Here is a 14204-nt window from a genome sequence, read left to right as displayed (position 1 = left end):
GCAGCTTCAGAAGTTATTCCCTTCCTCACAGCCTCAACTTGCTTCGATTGCCGGCGTCGTACGTGAGGAGCTCCAACAATTACTTGTGGTCGCTCAATCGCCGCAGCCTCAACCGCAAGCGATGACGTACGCCGCCGTAACCCGCTGTCCCCTTCCCCCTCCACATCCGCGGCAGGGTCCAGTGACGCCAGAGTTCCGTCCTCCACCACCCGCGCGGCCATCACGCCAACGCATTGTCCCGGGCAGCATTCCAAGCAAAACTCACGTTTGCCGCGCCCCCGACCACCATACACTTTGCTATCACTGCGCAGAAGTCGGCCACTTATACCGCCGATGCCCTTTCGCCAAGATGAGAGTGCGAGGGTTCGCCATCAACGCATCGTGCCCGCAGCAAGGTGACTGCCCACGTGACATCGTGACTACCTCGACACCACTCAGCGAAGCCCTTGATGGCCATCCTGTTCACCATCACCGGCCGCTACCTGTCTCCGCAACGCCAACCGTGCACTGGCCCAGCCCGGGGCCGGCCTGCAAGCCCATATCCGGAAAACTAAAAGCAGAAAAAATGGAGGTGCGGTTGCTGTCTGTCGAACTGACGAAGATCTGCCGCCAACGAATACGCCAAAAAGACTTTTTTGACGACATATCAGCGAGACGACGCCATCCCGACGAAGCCGGTAAGTCACGAATACACCGACGAAAGACTGCCTGACGACATCACGTACCAGGCACAGGTCAACGCGACGTAGCCGTGATCCCGCTGCGTTCAGTCGCCAACGGTACTTGCGCACTTCGATGAGGGCGCGGATAAAGAAATCCACACTGACCCCAGTAGCCTGGGCCTCGGTGCTGTCCTAGTCCAGAGGAAAGACGGACTTGAGCGGGTCTGTCTTTTCTCTGAACAAGGACAGCGACCAACTGGCAGCGACCGACTAGCTTACGCTTGTCGGTCGCTGCCAAAAGCAAAAGGCAATTTCTCTAGGACCAAAAAGGAATGCCTTGCCGTCATTTGGGTTACAGCAAAATTCCGTCCTTAGCAATAGGACAGGCCGTTCAACGTCGTTGGCGACCATAACCCGTTGTGTTGGCTAGCGAATTTAAAGAACCCTTCAGGATGTCCGGCGCGGTGGAGCCTCAGACTGCAAGAATATGAGATCACTGTAACCTACAAGTCAGAACGAAAACACTCTGATGCCCACAGGCTGTCTCGCGCTCCCGTGGACCAGCCGCCCCAACATGACCAAGACAAGGACGCCTTTTTAGGTACAGTAAGTGCCGACGATATCGCCGAGCAGCAACGAGCATACCCGAAGCTCAAAAGCCTTGCTGGGTACTTGCAAGGAAAGGCCGACTTTGTCCCAAAAATATTCAGGCGCGGATTGCCTTGGTTTTGCTTACGAAACGACGTCCTGGTGAAGAACTTTTTGCACCTCGGGTTTTCACGCATGCTCGCATGAATACAAGAGAAGTACTATTGGCCTCAAATGACCGCCGTCGTCGCGCGTTACATCAGCACATGTCAAGACTACCAGCGACGCAAAACACCACTGACAAGGCCGGTGGGATTAATACAGCCGATCGAGCCTCCTTGCCAACCGTTTGAGCAGATCGGGATGGGCTTGCTGGGGCCTTTTGCGACGTCAACATATGGAAACAAGAGGATTGCCATGGCTACCCACTACATTATCCGTTACGCCGAAACGAAAGCTATGCCTAAAGGTAGTGCGGCCTAAGTCGCGAAATTCTTCGCTGAGAACATTCTGCCCTGACATGATGCCCCGGAAGTCCTCATCACCGACAGAAGAACGGCCGGTGATGAGGACTTCTGCAGAGCTCACCCAAACCCTTTGCAATGCAGTCAGAGAAGCCAAAAGAGGACAACCACTTATCACCCGCAAAGGAATGGTCTTATGGAGGGACTGAACAAGACCTTTGCCGACAAGCTTGCAATGTACGTCAATGTCGAATACAAGACGTGAGATGCCGTCCTGCCGTACCTAACATTAGCTTGTGACGCGGCGGTGCAAGAAATAACGCAGATGAAGCCGTTCAAGCCGGTTTCCGGCAGGAACCCTACGACGACTCTCGACGCGGTGCTGCCCTCACGTCACCGACCATGAGAATCTCGACGTCGCCGCCTATCTTCAGCACTCCGCATAAGTCCGGCAGCTCGCCACGTCCGCAAAGGTAACCAGCAGGTGACCGACAGCGAACACTACAATCTTCGACGACGATATGTGAAATACGAGCGTGGCGACCGTGTTTGGGTTTGGACCCCGATACGCCGACGAGACTTAGAGAGAAGATTTTACGCCAGTATTTCGGACCCTACAAGACCATGCGATGCATTGGCGCACTGGACCATCAGGTCGCGCCAAACGACATTTCGCATTCGCACTGCCGCTCTCACAACCTGAAATAGTCCATGTTGTCCGACGTAAGGTGTTCTATTAGCTCTAACGAACTTGGGGACTTTGCTTAGCTGAAAATATAGACTCTCTTTGTACTTTGTTTCTTTGTTGTTTTGTTACATTTTATTTATTAAGTGTACGTTTGTTTTTAACTCTCCTATCATGTTTGTAGCATCGGGACGATGCTTTTTAAGAGGGAGGTATTGACACGTGCACTTCTTTATCGGGAGACTGCGTTTCATAGTGAAACACATATTATCGTCGGAAGTTTGTCGAATGTCATCGATGGTTCTATCCGCTGTCTGTTGTCACCGAACCTTGTGTAATCTGATTGCATGAATGCGCGACGTGAATGGTGCAGAATTTTCTGGAAGACACGCAGGCACCAGCGATTACTCTGGAAGCTTCGATGACTGATGTATAAAAGCCGACGTGCATGGCGCGCCGATCATATTTCGACAATCGCCGACCCTGTGCGCCGCTATTGCTTTTGGTGTAACTTGCTTTTGTGAGCAGAAGTTCGCCAACAAAAGATTAGTTTCGTCGTTTACAGTTTTACCGCTGTATTATTCACCATCACTACCAGGTATCAAAGTGTTATTGCACATTTTGGTAGAATGCTAGATCTCACACTTTGTACGTACCCTATTACACGTACAGCTTGCGTGTTCAATAAATGTTATTGGGTGAAACTTCGCGAGTACAAGCGGTCATTCAGACAGCGTGTATAGTTTCCCCCGCAATAATACGGATGTCCGTATAATAAATATACGGAATTCTGTCTGTTTAATTCAGAATAGTGGTCACTGTATTATTACAGTGAAATATTCATTTAAACTTAAAACGGGTATGCCTTCCCATATTTTAACGGAAGCTTTTGCAGTACTTCTGAAAATAACCTGCTTTCCCTTTTGTTACCTGCTATTGCTTCGTATAATGATGGAAATCTTCCGTATAATGATGGAGATCCTCGGCACAGCAACTGAGTGAATCCGAACCAAGCAGAATCGCGATCGGAAATGTCCGTGTAGAAGTACCCTATGCGGATCTGGCTCGTCCGTGATTGAAATTGTCCACGTTCCATGGGCATTGATCGATAAGGCGCGAAGTTTAAATCCTTATTCGCTGCAGCAAGGAGTCACCTCGTTCAAATAAGGTCCTTTGATGATGATTGCGTTTTGTTCAATAAAATTGCTTGCCGTGAAGATTAAGTTCTCGTAAGTTCTACCCCTCAGAGCAGTTATTCCTGGTGCTGGAAGTAAAATGTGTAGATTAACACTCATGAAATGGTTTCTATGAGAATAACTATAAGAAAGCTGCGTTTACCGTTTACGTATGGTCTACAAAATGAATGCTCACCGGAAGTCAAGGAATATAGGTACCTAGGGTTTATTATATCGTATGATCTTTCCTAGAACCGGCATATTACTACTACATGTGCTTCAGCTTTCAAAAAATGTTGCTCTGCTCAACCATAAATTAAATAGGTCACTTCCGGTAACCAAACTGTTTGATTACGAATCTGTTAGAAGTTCGATCCTAGTATATGCAGCAATTGTTTGGGACCCGTACACGAAACAGAACATCGATGCATTAGAAAAGATTCGGCGAAAAGCTGCATGCTTTGTATTTGCTAAATATCGTCTGCCTGACTTGCTCACTAACCTAATGAAAAAAGAAATCTAAATTGAATTTTGGTCTTTGCCGTGCCAAAACCACTTTCTGATTATGAGGCATGCCGTAGTGGGGCACTCCAAAAATTTTGACCGCCTAGGGTTCTTTAACGCGCACCTCAATCTAAGTGCACAGGTGTTTTCGTGCCCGTCGAAATGCGGCCGCCGTGGCCGGGATTCAATCCCACAACCTCGTGCTTAGTAGCCCAACACCATAGCCACTACGCAACCATGGCGGGTTAACCTAAAGAAAATGAATAACAAAGAAACACTAAAATTGCAACGGGAAAATAAAAGGATTAAGTTCAACTCTCTGCTTCAGAATAGTCAGCTATCTTTTAAACTGCAGCAATACATACAACCGCTAACAGGACCATTGACAAGGCAGCGGCATGATGAACCACTAACCCCGTATTTTGCCAGGAACACCACCTTTGAATAATTCTTGTTTTCTCATACAAAAACTAAACGGAATTACTTGTCCATATCGCTTTTTACTAACGCTGAAAGCATTGGACATGTTGATAGCTGAACACTTTACATCTGAAAAATGTTGCTGTTTCTTTTTTTATCTTGTCTTTGTGAAGCGTTTCTCGAAGTGTTACTAACTTTCTTTGCAGTCATTGCATTAGCTTTATTTTTGTTATTTTTTGTTCTGCTTGTCCCGTGCATATGCACTTTCTTCTTTTTTCTGTAGTACTGCCCCTCCTGCAAAGGCCCCTTTAAGGTCTGCAGTATCTTGAACAAAAAAGAAGTGAAGAAATATTCCCTGGCTTGAACGGCAGTGAAAGGTGAGTAAATAACGCTGTACCTTTGGAAAACGAATTCGTTGGTCAGACTAACACACATACGAAACAATGGTGCTTATATTTGTTGTACGTGCGTTTGTACATAGTGTTTGCGAAGCAAGTTCATATACAAAAACAGCCGACAACGAGCTTTTTCGCGGGATATGTAAAAGTGTTAGCGGCCTTTAACGCCAGGGAACATTCTTCTTAAATCACAAATTATACTGGCACAGATTAATGGTCGGTAAGAAGAAACACCGCAGCTTCGAGTAAGCCATAATCAAATCTTTTTCGAGTCCGCTATGCGCAGTAATCACAGCAATAGGCGGATATCCTTTACTGAACTCGACCGTTATTTAGTAAATATTTGGCACGTCTTTTTACGTCAAATATGTGAAACCTGCTGGGAGGTTAGAAAGAATTTGTATTACGTTTCCCGCCTACTAGGTTCTAGTGTTCCGCACTACATTTGTGAAATCCTTATTCGTCATCATCATCATCATCAACATCATATTTTATGTCCACTGCTGCACGAAGGCCTGTACCTGCGATCTCCAAGTACCGCTGTCCTGCGCCAACCGATTCCAACAGGCGCCCACGAATTTCCTAATTTCATTGCCTCACCTATTCTTCTGCAGTCATCGACTGCGCTTCCCTTCTAATGGCACGCACTCTGTAACCCTAATCCTCCACCGGTTATCTAACCTGTGCATTACATGACCTGCCCAGCTCCATTTCTTTCTCTTCATGTCAATTACAATACCGGCTATACACGTTTGCTTTCTGACCCTTATTACAAGCATGCTAATCTATACGATACTACCGATCCGCAGCGATTGACAACATCGAAGGGAAGCAACGGCATATAAACAGGAAAGTTGTAGGTTTCGTTTTAGCAGTCAATTACTGGCTGGATATTTTGATCGCTTTGCTGTCATTAGAAGAAAACGGTTTTTAAATGTTGGCCCCAAAATTTTATTTTACTTCTTCGGCAGTAGGTTATATACGCACGCTAGCGCTGTACTTTAAATTGTGTTACTGTTAATATTTATTGCACAATGTGCGCGTAGGCAATCATGCGCAAAAAACGCAGTCATTCTGTTTTAATTTATTACTGTTACGCAAAGGAGGAAGCGTACATCTATTCACAGATGTCTTTTACTGGTGGAGCCAATAAGCGTAGAGCAGCGAAAAAAAATGTACCTCTTCTTCGTCGTCCCCAAGGCCACCATCAGCCTCCTCTTCTTCCCACATTACAGACTGTGACATTACCCCCGTTGAAAAATGCATTTTATTGGTGAGGATTATCGGTCCGACGACGGTATGGTTTGAGACGGCTGACGTGCATTATGTCAGAGAGAGGTGAAGGCACGGTGGCATCCAGTGGAGACGCTTCATATGTGACAGGGGTCTCCTGGCGAAGGATGCGGTAAGCGCCATAGAATCGCGAGAGGAGTTTTTCCGAAGGAACATCACGCCGAGTTGGAGACCGAACTAGCACAAGGGCAGCTGGTTCGTACTCCACGTCGTATGACGCTGGTCGTAACGGCACTTAAGCAAAAAGACGAATGCGGACAATCTGGTGTGCTTGAGCCACTGTGGCAATGATTTCGTGAGTGTACTCTGTGGGCGAGTAGAGTGTGCTCGGAAGGAGAGTCTCGAAAGGTAAAGTCTGCTCACGGCTGAAGAGATAGATGGGCGAGTAGCCAGCTGTGTCGTGGCGCGAGGAAACATAAAACAAAATTGAATTATAGAGTTTTACGTGCCGAAATCACTTTCTGATTATGAGGCACGCCGTAGTGGAGGACTCCGAAAATTGGAACCACCTTTGACGTGCACCTAAATCTAAACACACGGGTGTTTTCGCCCCCATCGAAATGCGGCCGCCGGGATTCAATCCCGCGACCTCCTGCTCAGCAGCCCAACACCATAGCCACTGAGCAACCACGGCGGGTAGGCGCGAGGAAATGTAAGCGCACATGACAAATGATAGAGCAGTGTCCCAGTCGCGATGTTCGGAGGAAACATACATTGCTGGCATGTAATTGAATGTGCGGTTCAGGTGTTCGGCAAGACCGTTACTTTGAGGATGGTAAGCGGTTGTAAGTTTGTGTTTAGGAGAATATGATCGAAGTAAGGCGAATATGACTTTGGTTGGAAAGTAAATTCCGCGATTGGTGAGAAGTTGACGAGGTGCCCCGTGGTGTAAGATAACGTCACGAAGGAAGAAGTAAGCGACGTCTGTAGTGCACCTGGTGGGTAGGGCTCTAGTAATGGTGTAGCGGATTGTAGAGTCCGTAGCGACGGCAATCCACCTATTTCCGTCATTTGATATAGGGAATGGTCCGAGAAGATAAACTCCAACACGAAAAAAAGGGTCGGTAGTAATATCCAATGGCTGCGGCAGACAGCAGGATGCACAGGTGGTTATTTCCGTGGTTGACACGACTCACGCGCGGCAGCATAGCGCCGGACGGAGTGGGTGAGACGGGGCCAAAAAAACCGTCGCCGAATTCGGTCATAGGTCCGAGTGACGGCAAGGTGTCCAGCGGTGGGAATGACATTTAGTTGCTGGAGTGCAGCCTGTCGAAGATAAGACGCAATGATGGTTAGGAGCTCGGGCCCGTCGAGGTGCATGTTGCGGCGGTATAGGATGCCATATTGTAGCATGAGCATATGAAGGAATGGGTCAGACGGATCAGAGAGCAAGCGTTCGATAACGTGCCGTAATGATTGATCGCGTCGTTGTTCAGCACAAATGTCTTTCCAGCCGGAGAGCGAAAGAACGCAGATCGGTGCGACCTCCCCTAAACCATCCGGTGCATCGACGGGATGACGAGACAGGCTGTCGGCGTCCTGATGTAGGCGACCCGACTTGTAGACGCCAGTTATTGTGTATTCCTGAAGCCGTAGGGTCTAGCGACCGAGGCGTCGGCTGCGATCCTTGAGGGAAGAAAGCCAACAGAGGGCATGGTGATCGATTGTAAATAGTATGGTCGACCATCTATGTAAGGTCGGAACTTGGCCACCGCCCAAATAAGGGCGAGACACTCGCGCTCGCTAATCGAGTAATTGCGCTCAGCTGGAGAGAGGAGGCGGCTGGCGTAGGCGATAGCGCGGTTGTGCCCACATTGGGCACAGCCGCGTTATGCGCGATTCGACGGGACGGTGCGTCTCAAATTGCGCCGATGCCGTAGCCACTAGGGTCAGTGCAGATTGCTGTCGGAGCGGACGCGTCAAAACGGGCGAGAACAGGAGGTGTGGTGAGCAGCGTGATGAGCTGCGAGAAAGCAGAGGCTTGTTCAGAGCCCCAACAGAGAGGAACATCTTTCTTCAGTAGATCAGTCAAGGGACGGGCAACATTGGCGAAATTTTCCATAAACCTGCGCAAGTAAGAGTAAAGGCAAATAAAGCTTCAAATATCTTTGGCACAAGTTGGTACGGGGAAATTATGCACGGCATGAATCTTAGCGGGGTCGGGGCTAGAGCCTTGCGAATCCACGAGATGTCTTAGCATGATTATTTGGCGGTGACCGAAGTGTCACTTGGACGAGTTGAGCTGCAAGCCAGCGGTGCGAAAAACAGAAAGACCAGCTTACAGTCTTTCCAGATGGGTCGCAATATTTGAAGAAGATACGATGATGTCATCCAAGTAGCACAAACAGATGGACGATTTCAAGCCAGCAAGAGCATGTCCATCATGCGTTCAAAGGTCGCCGGGGCATAGCACAAGCCAAAATGCATTACCCTGAACTGATTAGTCCATCTGGTGTTACAAATGCGGTATTTTCACGATACATTGCATCCACGGCAATTTTCCAATGTCCAGAGCGAAGGTTTATCGATGAAAAATAAGTGGGACCGTAGAGATAATCCAGAGCATCGGCAATGCTGGCAAATGGATATGCATATTTCTTGGTGATTGTGTTCAGATGACAATACCGTATGTAAACGCAGGATCGCCAGCTGTTATCCTTCTATTTGACTAGAACAATGGGGAAGCCCATGGGTTGAAATAGCGGTCAAAAATACATTTGGCAAGCATTTTTTGAATCTCGTTCTAGATAAATTGTCGCTCAGAGGGCAACACCCGTTAAGGGCGTCGGCAAACAGGTGCTGCAACGCCGGTATTTATGCGATGCTTCACGACCGTAGTTTGACCCAAAGGGTGATCATTGTGGTCGAAAATGTCAGAGTACGACTCGAGGAGGCCCACGGAGCTCAGAGGCTTGTTGGGTTGAGAGGTCCGGTGCAATAATTTTTGTAAATTCGACTGGCGCAGTAAATGCGGTAGGCGCAGAATGTGGACTGGTCGAAGACCGCGCAACAGATGCAGCGGAAATGTGGTACTCGTGTGACGGTGACAACGTCACAAGAGACATGCCTCCAGGAAGTACTTGTGGGCACTGTTCGGAACTTAGGAAGGGAAGACATGTCTGATTGTCCGCTGCAGAAACGATGGTGTTTGGGAAGGAGACATTGTGAGAAAACAGGACGAAGTCGCGGGAGTAAGGCATGGTCTCCGTCAGGTAGAAGTGGGCAGGCTAAAACAGTGGCGCAGGTTGCTGCTGCAGACGGGAGTCGAATAAAATACGCAGAATAAAGCCGAGTTGGAACTTCAGCAGGAAGGTCAACGGGAAGAGGTAGGTCAAGTTGCACAACACTGGCTGAACAGTCAATCAGAGCAGAATGGGCTGTCAAAAAGTCAAGTCCGAGGACCACATAGTGAGGGCAATGTTCGAGCACACTAAACAACACGGACGTGTGGCGGCGGGCGACACTCACACGTGCAGTTCACATTTCAAGCGCAGCCGGAGTTCGACCGTCGGTGACCTGGAGCAGTAGAGTCGGAGGAGGAGTAAGTACTTTCATCAAGAGCGTTCGAAGCTCCGCACCCATGATGGAAATTGGCGCTCCAGTGTCGATGAGTGTTCTAACGGGCAAATCATCTGCGTCCGCGTCGGCAATCCACGTCGGTTCAGATCAGTAGGCAGGGTTAGCAGAGAAATTTCAGGCCGGGATGCTAGAGCAGCTTCACCTACAGGAGTTGCCCCAGTTAATTTCCCGTTGCAGAGCGGCCACAGTAAGCTGGGTACTGGTAGCGACGCAGCTGGTGCGAACCAGAGTGGTGACTGTCTGGTGATGCTGAGCGCTGGCTCGAGCGTTGTCAGTTGCGTCTTCAACCTCGGTCGAGAGTGCAGGTGGGCAAGGATTCAGTGGGGAGCAGTGCTGGGCGAGAAAGCTTGGTCGAGAGTGAGCTGGCCAAGAATTTCGGCAGTGGCGGGAGATGTGGCCCACACGTCCACAAAAATATCAGATGGGTGTATGATCATGTGTGCGCCATTCGGCTTGGTTGCTATAGCTTTGTTATGGAACGTATTGGTTCCGGGGAACAGGGGCAGAGGCAGCAGACGAACGAAAGTCAGGATGGTTGGTGGAGCAGATGGACGTTAGACCCACATTGGCAAGTTCTTGGTGAATGACCTACCGATTGAGAAACATGAGCGGCCGAGAATCGTCAAAGCACTGCGTCACTGGCGTGGCAGGAGACGCGGCTTCGATTTCTCGCCGGTCGATACGTACGACGTTCTCGGAGGAGGTGCGCTCACGTCGATAAAGCTGCGTTATTGGGTAAACGCGTAAACTGTTGAACTATAGGTGAAGTGGCGACATTCGTTAATGATCTCGTTGACCGTTGTTATATTCCTGTAAACAAGCAGATTAAACTCGTTTTCCGTGATGCCTTTTAAAACCTGGTTGACCTTCACTGCCTCTGCCATATTATTATCCACCTTGCAGCAAAGAGTGAGGGCGTCCTCGATGAACGCCACGTAATATTCAGTAGACATCTGCGCACGGCTCCCAAGGTCTTTCTTAGGAGCACGTTGGCGGCTGACGGGCTTGCCGAACAAATCTCTTAGCTTCTGTCTGCACTGGCCCCAACTTGTAATCTCTTCTTCATGTGTATCGAAGCAGACCCATGCTGTTTTCTTTAGGTAGAATATTATATTAACCAGCATAAGCGTGGTATACCACCTGTAGTGTGCGCTAACCAGTTCGTAATTCTGCAACCAGTCATCGACGTCAACGTTATCACTACCGGAAAACGTGGCAGGGTGACGAGGCTGGGCCAGGATGACCGTCGGTGGCGACGACGTGGCCGTGGTTGACTCTCCTTCAGATATCATGGTGGCCAAGTTAAGCCCACCGCGGAGCTCCGTCTAGCGCAAGTGATTACCCAGCAATTCTGCCAATGATGTTACGACGAGGAAGAAACGTACGTCAATTCACAGATCGCTTTTAATGGTGGAGGCAATAAGCGCAGAGCAGCGAAAAAAACTAAACTCATCTTCGTCGTCTCCAAGGCCACCATCAGTGTCCTCTTCTTCTCACATTAGAAACTGTGACAATATTTTATACTATTTAATACATCCATGAAATATACAATAACACGTGAACATTATCATTACTGGTGCATCCAGATTGGGTGCTGGGAGGCGGCCACACAGCCTCGCCCCGCCTCCCTATCTGAAATATGCCGGTACCTCAGTGTTGACAAAATTCAGCGTTCATGAGCCTCTTCCCTTTCCATTTCTCCCGAAGCTTTAATTATTCCCCTTTCATCCCGGCTACGCTATATCCGTCCGTGGCTGGAATCCAGGCTTGAGGATTGAGCGATTATGCTTTAAGAATTTCATGGAGTACTTCATGAACTGTTCGCATACATGTTCAACATGACAACTAGACTATAAACCCTGCTTTTTTTGTAACCTCTAGAACATTGCTTTAAAAAATAACTTGTGAAATGCTAGGCTATTCCGTTTTTTAGGTGTATTTCTGGAAGAAGCGATAACTGCACCCACAAAAAATCCCAGGCCCATGTTTCTTATTGAATATATTCACTAATTAACCTCATAACTATTATAACTGGATGAACTGCTGCATTGAAAGAAATGAATTCGCGGAATAATGGTAACGTGCACTGAGCAGAAATATTGAGTCTGAGAGCAGTTTTCAGATATTCGTCACCAATTTCTCCTAAAAAAATTTCCGGGCACTGCAGTTGGGATGGTTTCTAGTTCTAAAGGCAAGTTTCTGGGAAAAAGTTAAGTGAAACACCATTGTATTTCTTAGCTTATTTCACGGCTAAATACCGCGAAGGCGGTGCTAGTCTGAGGAACATCATGAATTCGAAAGAGCTTCAGGGCAGCTCGGATTAAAATTTGAAATTTCAACTCGTATTTGAAAGTCAAATATTGAAGCAAGTGGAAAACGCAAGTTTGCTATCCATCTATACTATCCGCTTCTTCGAGGATTCCATACAAGCCCGAACAATGGCGTTATACGCTCTTGACAACTTTTAAGTACATCACCCATTTGAAAAAAAAAAAAAAGAAGAATGAACTCACGGATTGCTAACAAGACGACGATGGGACAACTTCCTGCGATCTAGAATTTTGAGGAATTTACAATATCTTTCTAGTGCTGTCCATTCCATTCATCAAGTAAAAATAACAGAGGCATTTGATTCCAGCGTAAAGCTTACCAGAGGTGGAACCTATTGATGCGACTTTTATAGATGGCAGGTACCCGTTGTAGCGAATTCTTGCTGAAGGTCCTTGAAGTTCAACTCCACGAAATATATTACGACGACTAAACCATATGAAACCTGCGGACGAGTAAGTCCGCGAGAAAAACGCGCGATACCTTCCACTCTCCTGCCCTGTATCGCCACCGGTTGTTTTGTTACAGAACAGCTGAACAAGAGGTGCTATCAGAAGAACCGTATCTTGGAAGGGTTGTCGTCACTCAGTCTTTTTTCTTATCGCCTGATAGAACGGCCATGCCACGGCACCATTCCTAAGACTCGCAAACAAAATAAATATAGAGATAAATTTTGAGGCACTGTGTATAGTGCTTTGTGAATGTTTGACCTCATCGTCAGAACCTGTCGCCACAATGCTTCGTTATCTCACCGTCACTTGTCCCCTAAAGATATCCACGAGTGCCCAGTGGAGCCTTTGCAGCACGTTTAGTTTTTTTACAGGGAAGTGATCCAGTGGCAACGCCAGCGACTAACACAGACAGCCAGACTGCATCATAAACCGCACAGAGTACTGTTTTAAGTTCTACAATTACTCAATGCATTTTTATTTGGAGTGCGTTATACGCCCCATTAGAGGACAACCCGGCAAACACTGCCACATCTACGCCTAAAGTCAACCTTACTATTTTCCCAACTTCAAATGTAACCATGTGGGTGATGCAAACTGCCTCTGGTTCTCCAAGTGTTTCTGTTCGAAAAGAAGAGGCTTCTAAACAGCAAGGGAAGGAAAGTGTTTCATCACTAACATGCAAAAGAGTTAATCATTTATTAATAATTATGAACTTAATCAAACATTTAGCGTTTCAAGAAAAAATTCGCAGTTCCGCCCGAAAGGCGAAACACCAATTGTAATAGCAAATTAATAGATCGCTGTACAAAGTAAGGATAGTAGCTTTGTCGGTGGTATAAACTTGTAAACATTCGCTTACTACTAAGTTAACAATGATAGAATACGTAAGCGGGACTCAACGACGACGTAGAAATAAACACACAGAGACAGCGCTGTCTTTGTGTATTTGTTTCTTTCTAGGTGATTGTTCAGTTGCGCTTACACATTATAACATTGATTCAAACCAACTAGCCCGTCAACGTGTTTTAACAAAATTAACCAGCACGGTGTCACGCGCGCACCGGTAATCATGAACACATCTCGCTCGATGAGCGTGCAAACTCGGTGTGAAAATTCTGGGGTGAGGAATCGTAGCAGCAGCAAGCGAATTGACCTTCATGCATGTCTCGCTTCAGCGTGAACGAAACGTCGAAAGCACAGTGCACACGAAGCTACCGGTACTACGCGCACTCTGCAAACATCGCAGATCACTTTGAAGGTGAGGCCCGCGTGGGCGCGCACTTGAGCCACGTCGCAGATCGCTTTCAAGACAGACGAGTAGCGGCAATGCGTCCCTACGGCGTCAAATTTAGCACTATGTAGCGATTTGGTACGATTGGATGGATGTCTCATTTTCCCTTTATTATTTACTCCTCTTCAACTTGCGGGTTTCCGCAGAACTAGTACGCCACACTCTTGCCTTTGATTTGAGTTGTTGATGGATTCGACTTCGTCCTCAAGTCAAGATGATAGAGCGGCTGCCCCGGAATACAGGTTGTTTCGGGATCGAGTCTCGGATCAGGACGAACTCTTCTTCAACTGCGATGCTTTTTGTTTCGAGGGACCCATATGGGTTTCCTTTGTAGAAATTGGTACATCTGGGCGGATGTCTCATTT

The 14204-nt window shown here is 47.6% G+C and overlaps 1 protein-coding gene across 1 annotated transcript in view; it reads right to left on the bottom strand.

Annotated features, from left to right (window-relative positions):
- The window catches only part of LOC126524512 (monocarboxylate transporter 13-like), an 84059-nt gene extending 71460 nt beyond the window's left edge, over positions 1-12599 (bottom strand). The window contains exon 1 of the mRNA XM_055067345.2: positions 12419-12599. The gene's annotated coding sequence lies outside the window, so the exon portion shown is untranslated. The remainder of the gene's footprint in view (positions 1-12418) is intronic.
- Between the last annotated feature and the right edge of the window lie 1605 nt (positions 12600-14204).

The sequence above is a fragment of the Dermacentor andersoni genome, chromosome 3, assembly GCF_023375885.2.
Source record: "Dermacentor andersoni chromosome 3, qqDerAnde1_hic_scaffold, whole genome shotgun sequence".
Taxonomy (NCBI): domain Eukaryota; kingdom Metazoa; phylum Arthropoda; class Arachnida; order Ixodida; family Ixodidae; genus Dermacentor; species Dermacentor andersoni.
The sequence above is the reverse complement of the archived record's forward strand: the minus strand, read 5'-3'. Positions and strand labels throughout refer to the sequence as shown.